This window comes from Hibiscus syriacus, unplaced genomic scaffold (genome assembly GCF_006381635.1).
Source record: "Hibiscus syriacus cultivar Baekdansim isolate YM2019G1 unplaced genomic scaffold, ASM638163v2 tig00110474_pilon, whole genome shotgun sequence".
NCBI lineage: Eukaryota > Viridiplantae > Streptophyta > Magnoliopsida > Malvales > Malvaceae > Hibiscus > Hibiscus syriacus.
The window spans coordinates 320,312-333,734 of NW_024062753.1; the positions used below are offsets into that span (position 1 = coordinate 320,312).

The 13,423-nt window shown below is 34.9% G+C and overlaps 1 pseudogene; it reads left to right on the forward strand.

Annotated features, from left to right (window-relative positions):
* Positions 1-11,556: 11,556 nt before the first annotated feature.
* LOC120128023 lies at positions 11,557-13,114 on the forward strand (annotated as a pseudogene).
* The last annotated feature ends 309 nt before the right edge of the window (positions 13,115-13,423 follow it).

Genomic DNA, 13,423 nt, shown 5'->3' on the forward strand with positions numbered 1-13,423 from the left:
AATAAAAAATAAAATAAAAGCAACGTTTCAATCAACTAGAGAACAAATATATAAGTATAGAGGATGGGACAGTCTAATAATAATAATACTGAATTAGGGTTTAAAGAGCGATTAATATGGATTTAGAATCAATTAAAAAATCATAAAAACATCGAATTAATCTAAAACTCGTGGAAACACTTGTATGAGTATCTCAACATAAAAGAAATATGTATAAAACGATTTGGATAAAATACCAACGAAAGGATAAGGATAGAAACTGCTTACGTATAAAAATATTAAAACAATAAGGGTAAATTACTCGTTTGGTAATTGAAGTTTGCTCACTCTTCTATTTCACCCACTGTACTTTCAATTTTTTTCAATCTAATCACTGAACTTTATATATTAAATTTTTTTCATCACTCGACCGTTAACTTCATAACACCGTTATGACATGACTTATTTTAATATTAAAACTAGCCACATGTTATTTATATTTAATATAATAAATATTAATACATAAAATTTAATTTTTAGGGTCAAAAATACCTAACTAGCGTGGAAAAGGAAATTTGATTGAAGAAGAACATCTCCGCTTCACCTGTTAGTCTTTTCTCCGATGGAAGAACTACTGCTATGTTCCATACTTCCTTCTGCACAGTTTTTGGCATCAAGTGTGAACGACCTCTCGGTTGTTTCAATGAGTAAAGAGTTCTTGCAGTTGGTGAAGTCTGAAGGGAGTTAACTTTGTGTTAGACGAAAAATCCTATTAAGCTTCTACCTATTATTTGACAATGCTAATATGGTTTTCTCTGATCCACTATAGTTTGCCATATTCTAGTAGCTAAGTTAGTTTTTTTTATGAACTAAGCTGATGCAAGCACGTTTTCAACTATAAAGGGAGTACTCTTGAGCATCCTTTTAATGCATTTACTTTATAATAACCTTATAATATATACTATTATATTACATATCATTCTAAGGATATTAGTTATGAAGTTAAAGAATAACTTAGTATGAACACATCTTACACATTGTTATTTTAATATGTTAAGCATGTTAGGATAGCTATATAATTATATTATGCATGATTATAACATATACATCAAGGCATCATACTTATAATGCAGTTCATTAGTTCATTTTGCATTCATATTAGCTCTTAGGCTTTATACCTTACCTTACACATATTAGGAGATGATATAATTAGCTCATGACATTCAAACTTAGCTCACATTACCATAATCAAACATGGCAGCAAGGTAATTAGCTCATATTAGCTCAATACCATGGAATTACCTTGTTTCCTTGCACATGTAGGTACATTGGAGCATAATAAACGTTGAGGTAGCTTGGTGAATGATTTGGACGTCATATGCAGCTCACAAACAGCTTACAAAGTAAAAGGCAGCTCATGAAACACTAAGGGAAGCTCGATTCAGCTGGAGGAGCTTAAGGCTAGCTAAACTTAGCTAGTTGGACTATTTGGAGCTGAGTTGCCAAAAGTGATGTCAAAGGTAGCTGAATGTAGCTGAACATAATGTTAAGGAGCTCACAAGGACTTAACTAGGAAGCTTGTTCATAAATAGCCCATGTTTGCTAGCTAGCTTGGAGGAGACATATGCACACCCAAGAGAGAGAACATGACCAGCCATCATCCCATGCACAAGGCTGCACCACAAGGCTCCCTAGAACACCCATGTGCGTGCCATATGACCAGCCCCCATGTGCCGTGCATATGATCTCATTTAGGCGCCAAGATGAAGAACCATTTAACCATTCGGCCAAGCATCATCTCCTCTCCCATTTGGCGCCAATTTGAAGGGATACAAGTGTTATTCGGCCAAGGATCATTTCCCTCCATCAAGGGCTGAACCATTATCTCTTTTAGCATTTAAATTATGTCTTTATAGGGAGATACATGGGCTGGTCGAACCATTATGTCTCTATTCGGCTATGCCCCTCCATTTCCTATAAATAGGAAATCATTCATCATTTGTAATCAGACCTTTGTTTTAATTAAAGTGAGATTATTCTCTTCCTTAAGTCCTGGTGACTTTTTATCGACTTATCAAGTATAATTTATACTTGTGGCGTTAACCTTCTTCTTTCATCTTGATACTTCTGGTTCTTAGTTCATATAACTAGTGGGTCAAAGTACTTAACACCACCCCTTGAAGAAACAATATAAAGATTGGGTCTTTGCTCTCTATAGCATTGGTTCTTCTTTGAGCATTCTTCAAGATACTATCCTCACAACCATCCTTTTTGTTTCATCGCCATAACCATAACCATTTCAATCATCTTCCGCTTCCATTTCTCATTTATTAAATAGCCTACCTATTAAACCATACATTTACCACCCTTATCCATTCTGTTTTGAGTCATTCACTTGTGCAGGTTATTTTGCTTACTTCCTAGATCAACAATCAAACGAGAAGGTAGAATTACCTTACATCAAGCGGTAATCAGAGCTTTGGTGGAAGAAAGCAACGTGCAACAACAACAAAAAAAAATACAAAAAGAAGTGCAAGTGAAGTGCAAAGTGAAAGAAATCAAGAAAAATCCAGCAAAGAAAATCAAAGCACTCAAAAGAAGAAATTGAAAGCACTCGAAAAGAAGAAAAAGAAAGAAAGAAAAGTTGGAAGAACTCATCAACAATTCTCATCACCAAGCCATTCAAGTAAGCCTTTGATTGTGGTGATAGAAGGTTATGAAGTGACTTGTGTAAGTAACCCTTTTGTTTCTATTCTTTCTATTTCTAAGCCACCCTTTCATTATATTTTTCCCCTTCCTAGTAACCTTTTTGCAGCCGACGTCAAACAAGTAAAATTTACTTGATATATTCTTGAGTAAAAGTTTTCTAGAACTTGAGGCAAGAGAATCGAGAGGAAAAAGGCTGGAGCGTGTGTGAGATTAGAAGAGGACAAGTAAAAGCCATTAAAGTCCTAGAGTGCAAACACGAGCGGATTGAGTGACATCAAGTTTCCTTGGAGTGACTCATGAGGCTTTATGAGAGTATATTCTGGTAAGGTCTTTTACACATCTTATTCTTTTCTTATTTCACTAACCATGTCTTGGAGTTCAAGACGATCCCCAGAAAGAGAAAACCCTAACTTACAAACACAAGCTATTATGCACGAAATGGAAAGATTGTTGAAATTAGAATTGGAGCCTTTGCAAGATCGTATGGATCAATTAGAAGCATCTTTAGGCAACCGGAGAGTAAACCACCCTAGAATGGAAGAAGACTTAGAAGAGGAAGAGGTTGAAGTAACATCAGTAGCAAGGAAAGATGTTCATCGAAATCAAAATGACAACTTCAGCAACATCAAAGTGACTATTCCTCCATTTCAAGGACGAACTGATCCAGAAGCCTATCTTGATTGGGTAATCAAAATTGAACACATTTTTTAATGCCAAAGCTATACGGAGCAAAAGAAGGTTAGGCTTGCTGCTATGGAATTCGTGGACTATGCCTTAGTTTGGTGGGACCAATTGGTGAGTTCAAGAAGACAAAATGGTGAACGCCCCATCACAACATGGGATGAAATGAAGGCTATTATGAGGAATAGGTTTGTTCCTACTCACTATCACTGAGATCTTTATCATAAATTACAAAATTTAAAACAAAGAAGCAAGAACGTTGAAGATTATTTCAAAGAAATGGAGATTACCATGATCCGAGCCAATGTGGATGAAGATAGAGAAGCAACAATGGCAAGATTTTTATCTGGCCTAAATCTTGATATTGCTAACCTTGTTGAACTTCAGTATTATGTAGAGATTAAAGAAATGGTGCATATGGCCATGAAAATTGAAAGACAACTCAAAAGGAAATCCTACACTAGGAGCAGTCCAAACTCGGCCACCAAATGGAAGCAATAACCTATTACTTTCCAAAAGAAAACTCCAGTCCAAACAAAGGATCGTGCAGAGGTACCTAAAACTACACAAGTGGGCGAATCTAGCAAGGGTAAAGAAAAGCAAACCAGCACTTTTGAGAGATCAAGAGACATCAAATGTTTCAAGTGTTTTGGAAAAGAACATATTGCTAGTCAATGTCCCAACCAAAATACCATGATGATGCTTGACAATGGAGATATTGTATCAGATTCTGATGAGCCTATTTTTGACGAGGAACCTGAAACAATACAAGAAGAAGAAACGGAAGAAAATGCAGATCATGGTGAGATGCTTGTTTCAAAGAGGTGCCTACAATCACAAACATCCCAAGATGATATTCAGAGAAACAATATCTTTAATATAAGATGCCATGTCAAGGATAAGGTTTGCACAATGATCATCGATGTAGGAAGTTGCACAAACGTAGCCAGCACTCTTATGGTTGAAAAACTTGGATTGGCAACATCAAAACATCCTACTCTATATAAAATCCAATGACTCAATGAAGGAGGTGAGTTAAATATTACCAAACAAGTTCTAATTCCTTTCTCAGTTGGTAGGTACAAGGACGAGGTACTTTGTGACATTGTCCCTATGCATGCTAGCCACATCTTACTTGGGAGACCATGTAAGTATGATAAAAGGGCCATTCATGATTGTTTTCACAATCAATACACTTTTAAGCATGATGGACGCAAGGTGACCTTGATGCCTTTAATGCCAAAAGAAGTACAACAGGATCAATTACATATGCGAAAGAGTGTACAAGCATGGCGTAAAGACAAAACTCCGACGAAAAATGAAGATGAACTAAACAAGGAACCAAACTTCTTCATAGAGATACATGATGGTTCAATGCTAGAAAATGAAGGGTCACCTACGAAAAGTGGTGATGTTTGGGACTTAAAGTCACAACTCTTCGCCAATGATTTTAATCTACAAAAAGTAAGTACCTCTTCATATGAAACATTTTCTCTTTTCACTTTTCAGGAAAATTCACGTGAAAGGTCACTTCTAAAAGGGATATCCCTAGATAAATATCATTCCCAAAAGGTACCTGTTGGTAAATCATATTCCAAAGAAAGGCCTAAAGGGAAATCTTATAAAATGGTATATAATGGAAGAACACAAACGTTCAAAGGATACTTTCTTTTAGCAAAGAGGCATGAAGCTATGCAAGGAAATAATGGACTCGATTTGAGGATAAATCACCCTAAAGAAGGGGGGATGATGCAAGCACGTTTTCAACTATAAAGGGAGTACTGTTGAACATCCTTTTAATGCATTTACTTTATAATAACCTTATAATATATACTATTATATTACATATCATTCTAAGGATATTAGTTATGAAGTTAAATAATAACTTAGTATGAATACATCTTACACATTGTTATTTTAATATGTTAAGCATGTTAGGATAGCTATATAATTATATTATGCATGATTATAACATATACATCAAGGCAACATACTTATAATGCATTTCATTAGTTCATTTTGCATTCATATTAGCTCTTAGGCTTTATTCCTTACCTTACACATATTAGGAGATGATATAATTAGCTCATGACATTCAAACTTAGCTCACATTACCATAATCAAACATGGCAGCAAGGTAATTAGCTCATATTAGCTCAATACCATGGAATTACCTTGTTTCCTTGCACATGTAGGTACATTGGAGCATAATAAACGTTGAGGTAGCTTGGTGAATGATTTGGACGTCATATGCAGCTCACAAACAGCTTACAAAGTAAAAGGCAACTCATGGAACACTAAGGGAAGCTCGATTCAGCTGGAGGAGCTTAAGGCTAGCTAAACTTAGCTAGTTGGACTATTTGGAGCTGAGTTGCCAAAAGTGATGTCAAAGGTAGCTGAATGTAGCTGAACATAATGTTAAGGAGCTCACAAGGACTTAGCTAGGAAGCTTGTTCACAAACAGCCCATGTTTGCTAGCTAGCTCCACAACTCAAGCTAGCTTGGAGGAGACACATGCACGCCCAAGAGAGAGAACATGACCAACCATCATCCCATGCACAAGGCTGCACCACAAGGCTCCCTAGAACACCCATGTGCGTGCCATATGACCAGCCCCCATGTGCCGTACATATGATCTCATTTAGGCACCAAGATGAAGAGCCATTTAACCATTCGGCCAAGCATCATCTCCTCTCCCATTTGGCGCCAATTTGAAGGGATACAAGTGTTATTCGGCCAATGATCATTTCCCTCCATCAAGGGCCGAACCATCATCTCTTTTAGCATTTAAATTATGTCTTTATAGGGAGATACATGGGCTGGTCGAACCATTATGTCTCTATTCGGCTATGCCCCTCCATTTCCTATAAATAGGAAAGCATTCATCATTTGTAATCAGACTTTTTTTTAATTAAAGTGAGATTATTCTCTTCCTTAAGTCCTGGTGACTTTTTATCAACTTATCAAGTATAATTTATACTTGTGACATCAACCCTCTTTTTTCATCTTGATACTTCTGGTTCCTAGTTCATATAACTAGTGGGTCAAAGAACTTAACACCACCCCTTGAAGAAACAATATAAAGATTGGGTCTTTGCTCTCTATAGCATTGGTTCTTCTTTGAGCATTCTTCAATATACTATCCTCACAACCATCCTTTTTGTTTCATCGCCATAACCATTTCAATCATCTTCCGCTTCCATCTCTCATTTATTAAATAGCCTATCTATTAAACCATACGTTTACCACCCTTATCCATTCTGTTTTGAGCCATTCACTTGTGCAGGTTGTTTTGCTTCCTTCCTAGATCCACAATCAAACGAGAAGGTAGAATTACCTTACATCATAAGCTAGTTTCCTTAATAACACGGAATGGAACGAATTCCTTTGTTTTTTCATTGTTAGTTTATGGTTAGCATCCTAGACTATGCTGCAGAGGTGAGACACTAGTATTCAAAGTTATTTCTGTTTTAAAATGGAATTACATAATGAGTAATGAGCTCTTTCATGTACAGCATGAGTGAGCTTTAGGAAATTGAATGAGATGTTGCAGTTTAAGGTCCTTAATAACACTTGTGTTCATTGTGGGAACGGATTTTAACGGTGAAGCTCACAGCCGAAGCAAGATGGCAACATTCAGCTCCCATAACTATCGTCCATGTGGGGGACGTCCATGTCTATCGTCGTCGACTGTTCGCTTTGCCTGAGGTGGGGGACGAAGAAGAAGTTGTGATGGCGGCCGCAATGGCTACTACAACGGAGGCAATCGTATCAATTGAGATGTTGGCATAAAGTTGTATGGTTTCTTCTTTCTTTTTCTTCTTCTTGTCCTTTAACCATCTCTCCACTGTCTTGGCCACGCTCAGGGTGTTAACTCCGGTACTGATGTATGCCCGACCTCCATTGAATGAAGGTTAAATAATTATTTCTGGAGATGGTTTTTGAGAGAGGTGATGAAGATGACAAAGAAAAGAGGCTGTCATGGATGCTTTCTTCTTTTTTTTCCTTTCACGGTAAGTTTTTAGTGTTAAAGGATTTTGACCTTAAATATTAACTTTTATTTTATTAAATGTAAAACTTACGTGGCTTATTTTAATATTAAGATAAGCCAAGTAATAACGGTGTTATGAAGTTAACGGTCGAGTGACCAAAAAAATTTAATGTATAAAGTTCAATGATTAAATTGAAAAAAAATTAAAAGTACAATAAGTGAAATAGGAAAGAAGTAAAATTTAGTTATCAAAAGTGTAATTTACCCAAACAAGAAACATCCTACACAATTCGCCCCATTTTTTTCAATACATTTCATTATTTCAGTTCAATAATAAAAAGATAAAATTTAAGATTATATATATATATATATATATATATATAAGGAAATAAAATACGCAAGAATAGTTAGAGGGGGCAATTGGCGCAAATTGCCCGTAGCTGCGTACGTAAAGCTCAAACCTTATTCTAGAAAACACAGAAATCGGAATTCCGTTATTTTTCCGACACCAAAGTTGCAAGTAATTTAATTCCAAGTAATCAGATTTTGCCTTGTGTTGTTTCCGAGAAATCTCCCCATCAAAAAATGTTTAAGAAACACGATGAGCCGGTGATCGGAGTCCCATACTTTGTGGGGGTGAATCCATACCAGCAGGACGTCATATACGGTGATCCCGGGCATATTCCGATTCAGCAAACCATGTATCGTGATACCCCTGCTCCTTTTAACTGCCCTTGCTGCGGTAATTACGGACTCACCTTCATCTGGTAAATCTAATGTCATTTCCTTTGCTTTCTTTCTTTTTGGTTTATGATCCAATGAGAAAATCGGGTAAACTTCGTGTTATGTGTCTTGAAGACGAAAATAAAATCTTGGACCTCTCCGATGTAAATGAACAGACTTCGATGAATTAATCGTAATCCATTTGTGTATTATTTGTTTATGTTTGTTTGTGGAGTTAAACAAACGAGCACGAGTAAAAAATATTATGTGTATATTTCAGATCTAAACTTAGCTTGGCAGCAGTTGTTGCATGCATGATGCCCTTTATGCTTGGATTCTGCTTTCTTTGCCCCACAATGGATTGCCTCTGGCATAAGTATCATTATTGCCCGCACTGCACAGAGAAGGTAAAGTACGATTCTCCATTTTCTCTGTACACGTGCAAGGAGTCTCGCCAGGGGACTTTATCTGCTCCGAACGTTATTTGCCTCCTTTTTGATTGTATTCTCGTTCGATGGTTCTCTTGCAGGTGGCTGAATTCGAGAAAAAGGATCCATGTGTGGTGGTCGATCTGCCACAATGGGCGCAGGAGAGTTTTGCTATTCCTGCTTGATAAGTCTAGTAAAACCATTCTTTTGTTATGCTATTTAAGCATTTGTATTATCTTTATGTTCATTAGTAAGGAATTTAACTGCTTCATTCGATCTAATCTGCACATACGTAGCCTGAAACCAAGCCGATGAACTGTGTTATATTTCATTTCATTTCATTTGTAATTTGAGTCGTTCTATATATATGGTATTGGTCCTACACGTATATATCAAATGTAATAACATATTTGTTATAAGAGAGAAATGTGTACAAACATATATATAAATGTAGGTAGTTAATTTACCTATTACCATCTCTCTTTTGGAAGACTATCTCGGCAAAATGACCCCGGTCTAGCAGCGGAAGAAGAGAAAGTCCGGCATGAGAGAAAAGAGCATGTTCCGATAGCCAAGGAGACTGCCTGTAGTGTACCACTCAAGCAACAATGATCCGATTCCATGCTTGGCCTAGTCCACAGGCAAGTCATCCTTGGCTACAATACAACACTCTAGTTTTCATGTAGGACTTCTCTTCCTCGTCAATTTAGTTTCGAATGTATCTTCTTTTTTTCCGATCTTATACCCTTTCGGTATCCAGTAGTCACATTGAGTCTCAAGTATTTCGGAGTCGAGCCGAGTCAGACCCCGACCCCTACAAAAACTCATTTCCTTTCTCCAATGGAATGCCTCACTTGCAATGCTTTGGCTTTAGGGGACTCTAATTTATAACCAATGATCCAATCAGTTTAGCCCCGGTTCCTATCGTGGAATATATTCGGTCCAGACCATGCCACTCATCTTCAGTACCAGTAATCGTATTATTGCATGCAATCACCGCTGACTTCTTTAATTTAGATCGTGAACTTAACGAATGTTATTACGATCAATTGCGATAAATGTCACATGAAAAAGGTTCGACATCGATGTTGTTCGAGTGGATAATACTGTTTTGACTTTTGTTTTAACTCTTCTTATCCCTTTAAGAAGAGGGAGACAGAAGAACAAAATCTTTAATGCAAATATTCGGTTTCTGCTCATGTTGATATTGCGTTGGACTCGTTTTGATTCGGACCCCATTCATCATGCAAAGGTCATACCTCCGTCGACAACTCAGCCTTGTATTGGACGATGACACTTCGTCTGTGCATGGTGGAAGAGACACTTGTCATTTTTGCGATTGGATTCGGAGATTGTGTTTATTCCCTTTGACTAATGTGATTTAGAGAGGTCACATAAAGTCGTTTTTCTATAGGATTTAAACCATGAAAGGACTGAAGGTCAAATCCTTATACCAATCTTCTTCATTAAAATTCGAACAATGCTGATAATTGGCTTGCATGTTCTGTTTTGTTCTTTTCATGTTCATGGGAAAGGTGAGGTCAATGGATGTGTCAAGAATATGTCTACGTGTTCCGGGACAAAGCTAGGATTAAACTTTGGGAGGGGTTAATTTTTTTCCAATGAAAGAATAATGTTTAATGAAGTATTTAAATATAAAATCGGGGAGGGGAAATTTTTTATTTAACTGATATTTAAATTAAAAAAGGCCTAAAATATTATTATATAAAAAAGTTTTTGAGGGGCGACTGATCCTCCCACCTCCTTAATAGCTCTGTCCCAGTACGTAGCAGTTTTATGTCTACCTGATAAATCCTCTTTTATACGTACAGTTAGAGATTGTAATCCGACATTTTGACCGATTGAAAAGTTTATGATAAATGTTCTTTCTGTTCATACAACTATCAATATATATTTTGGGTTTTTAAGTTTAGTAAAAAAGAGTTTGTATGTATCGTAATGTGTTCTTGGTTTATTGTACGTCTTTTATGATATAATTATATTTTATTATCGATATCATTAATTTCATTTATTTAATTGTATATAGAGTTATGATACACTTACACTACGTAAAACTCTTTTAATTTTATACATATTTAAGATAGTTGAATGAGTAAAAATTAATTGTTGAGATTAACTCTTTATTTTCCCTCAATAAATATATTCTTATTTCTTACTTTTAATCTCAAACATCTATTTTCATTCATCTAATGATTTTAAATCTGTGTAAACCAATGATTAGATTTCTAAAGTTGTTTGTTCAAGTATTATATTGAAGAAACTGTCCATATTACCATGTCATCTTTGCCATAAAGGCAAGTCTATTTACTTGGATTCATGCTCTTATCGTTAGCGTATTTAAATTTGGCCTTTTGACTGAGACTTAGTCGTGTTATTATAATTTATTTGAGAATTTTTTATTATTATTTTAAATAATTTAGAGTGATCACAAGATAATATTTATTCAAATAAAATTCTATTTTTAAAATCAGCTAATTCAAGTTTTATTCTAATCAATTATTATTTTATCCACTATTTTTAATATATTAATCATAACTATGAATATGTGTAAGGTTCGTTTATAACTTATACAAATTATAGTACTTTTGAATAATAATTAAATTTATATTATACAATAAATAAAAACTAATAAATGAGAACTTGGATCGTAATACTAATTCAATAAAACGATACAACTTAGAGTATTATTATACATATATCTTGTAGATCTCATACCTCTTGATCAACATCATTGACGGATGAAAATATTTAGTTGATAATAGATCTTATTTTCTTAAATTTATTTTAAAATTTAAAAATACATTTATCAGAACATTGTTTATAGAAATATTTTTTTTTCAACAAGAGTATATTAAACGATATCTATATATTTACCAAATTTGTGAGTTGTGGATGTGGTATAAAAAACACAGACGATAGAAACGACGAATTCAAAAACTTTGAAATGGTCGACAATAAAAAAAAATAGAACAGGTTTAAAGTCGATGAATGAAGGCAATATTTGCTTACGACTCTCTCCTTCCACGGGGGACCTATATATTTCCTCCATAAGATTGTTGATCAGAGTCAACCTAATCTCCATCCTCAACTGATTAAAATTTGTTAGTGTTCTTATGGCTTCTCATATTCTAGTTTACCTCCTCTTTGTTGCAGCTATGAGTGTTGTTGCAGACTGCAATTCTGAAGGTATAAATATATGTTATATGATTTATGACAATTGATGCTTATTATGCTGTCTTAATCCTTGTAATAATTATTACAGGAGATGCTCTTAATGCCTGGAGAACCCAACTGCTGGATCCAAACAACGTTCTTCAGAGTTGGGATCCCACACTTGTTAATCCATGCACCTGGTTTCTCGTCACTTGCAACTCTGAAACTCTGTCGTTAGAGTGTAAGTGTATGTATGTATATGTATGAATGTAACTATGTATGTATGTATTGAAATGGGGGCTTGATTGTTGAAGGAAACTCGGTAATGCAAATTTATCAGGACCCCTTGTTCCTGAGCTTGGACAACTTGCAAATCTCCGATATTTGTAAGTCCAGTATTTTAAAATTGGGTTTATTTAAGTAAAAAAAAAAAGTGCAGTGACTCGTATAGTAGAAGTAAAATAAATGAAGGTCCTTTTTAGTATTTTAACCAAATGTTTCGATTGGCAGGGAGGTATCTGATAATAATCTCAGCGGTAGCATTCCAACTGCGATTGGTAACTTAACGAGCCTTGTGAGCTTAGATTTGCAGCATAATCAATTTGGCGGCGTTATTCCTTCATCTATTGGAAACCTAATTTCTCTGTCATTCTTGTAAGTTTATATATGATACTACCCTTTAATTTTTTTTTTACATTTTTTAAAATTTAATTGTTGGTGAGATTTGTCAAATCATTACTATTCTGTTCGAATAATAAAAACAAAAGTTAATTTTCTTTGTACTACAATAGTTTAAGATTCATAAACTCACTCTGTATATTCTGATCACAGGTACTTGAATAGTGGCACAATTCCTTCGAATTTGTTCCAACTTATTCAAAGAGGCAATTTGATCGTTATGTGAGTTTGCACTTTGCACATCTTTTACTACTTCTTTGTTTCCCTTTATATTTGAGAATGTTCAACATTGAATTATGATTATGAAATCAAAATTTTATAAACTTTAGTACTTGTTTTTCTAAAATCCCTAATTGATTTTCCCCTTATAAAAGAGTGACGGGTAATACAAGTATTTTTTGTGTGTATCAGGAATGTATCAGACAATATGTTTTCAGGAACCGTTCACCGAACAAATCTTACAGGTAAGGGTAAACTCGGAAACTTATGTCGGAATCTAAATAATATTATAAACTTTTAAGTAATAAGTTACCATTTTTATATTAAAAAATTAAATTAAATTATTGATATTTAAAAAATAAATAAGAATTTATTTTAAATTTTGTTTAAATTCATAATGAGTGGGGCCTTTGTTTGTAACCTATTCCCCTTGTTGTATATAATTTGCAGTAACAACAATAATCCAAGATCCCAGAGCCTCGTAGAGTTTCAAGTAATACAAACTTAAGATGCTCGTTTGAGTATTTGTTACAGGTCATCATCATGTTATGTTTGACTTATATGATCAGATACATTTATAATCATATTATATTAATTGTTTTTTAATAATCTTTGGAGATTAGTTTTACGTTATTTTTATTAATTTGGGGTAAGTAAAAGATAGTATACGTATAAAGATAACTCTTAAACCCTCGATATTAAACGCTTATACCCCTGGTATCTATAGAACTAGAACCCGGATCCTCAAAGAATAACAACATTTCTTTTACCATAAAGGTCACTTGGTTCACGCTTATAATGTACACATTCTGTAGATACGGTTACTGGAACCCAATATCTT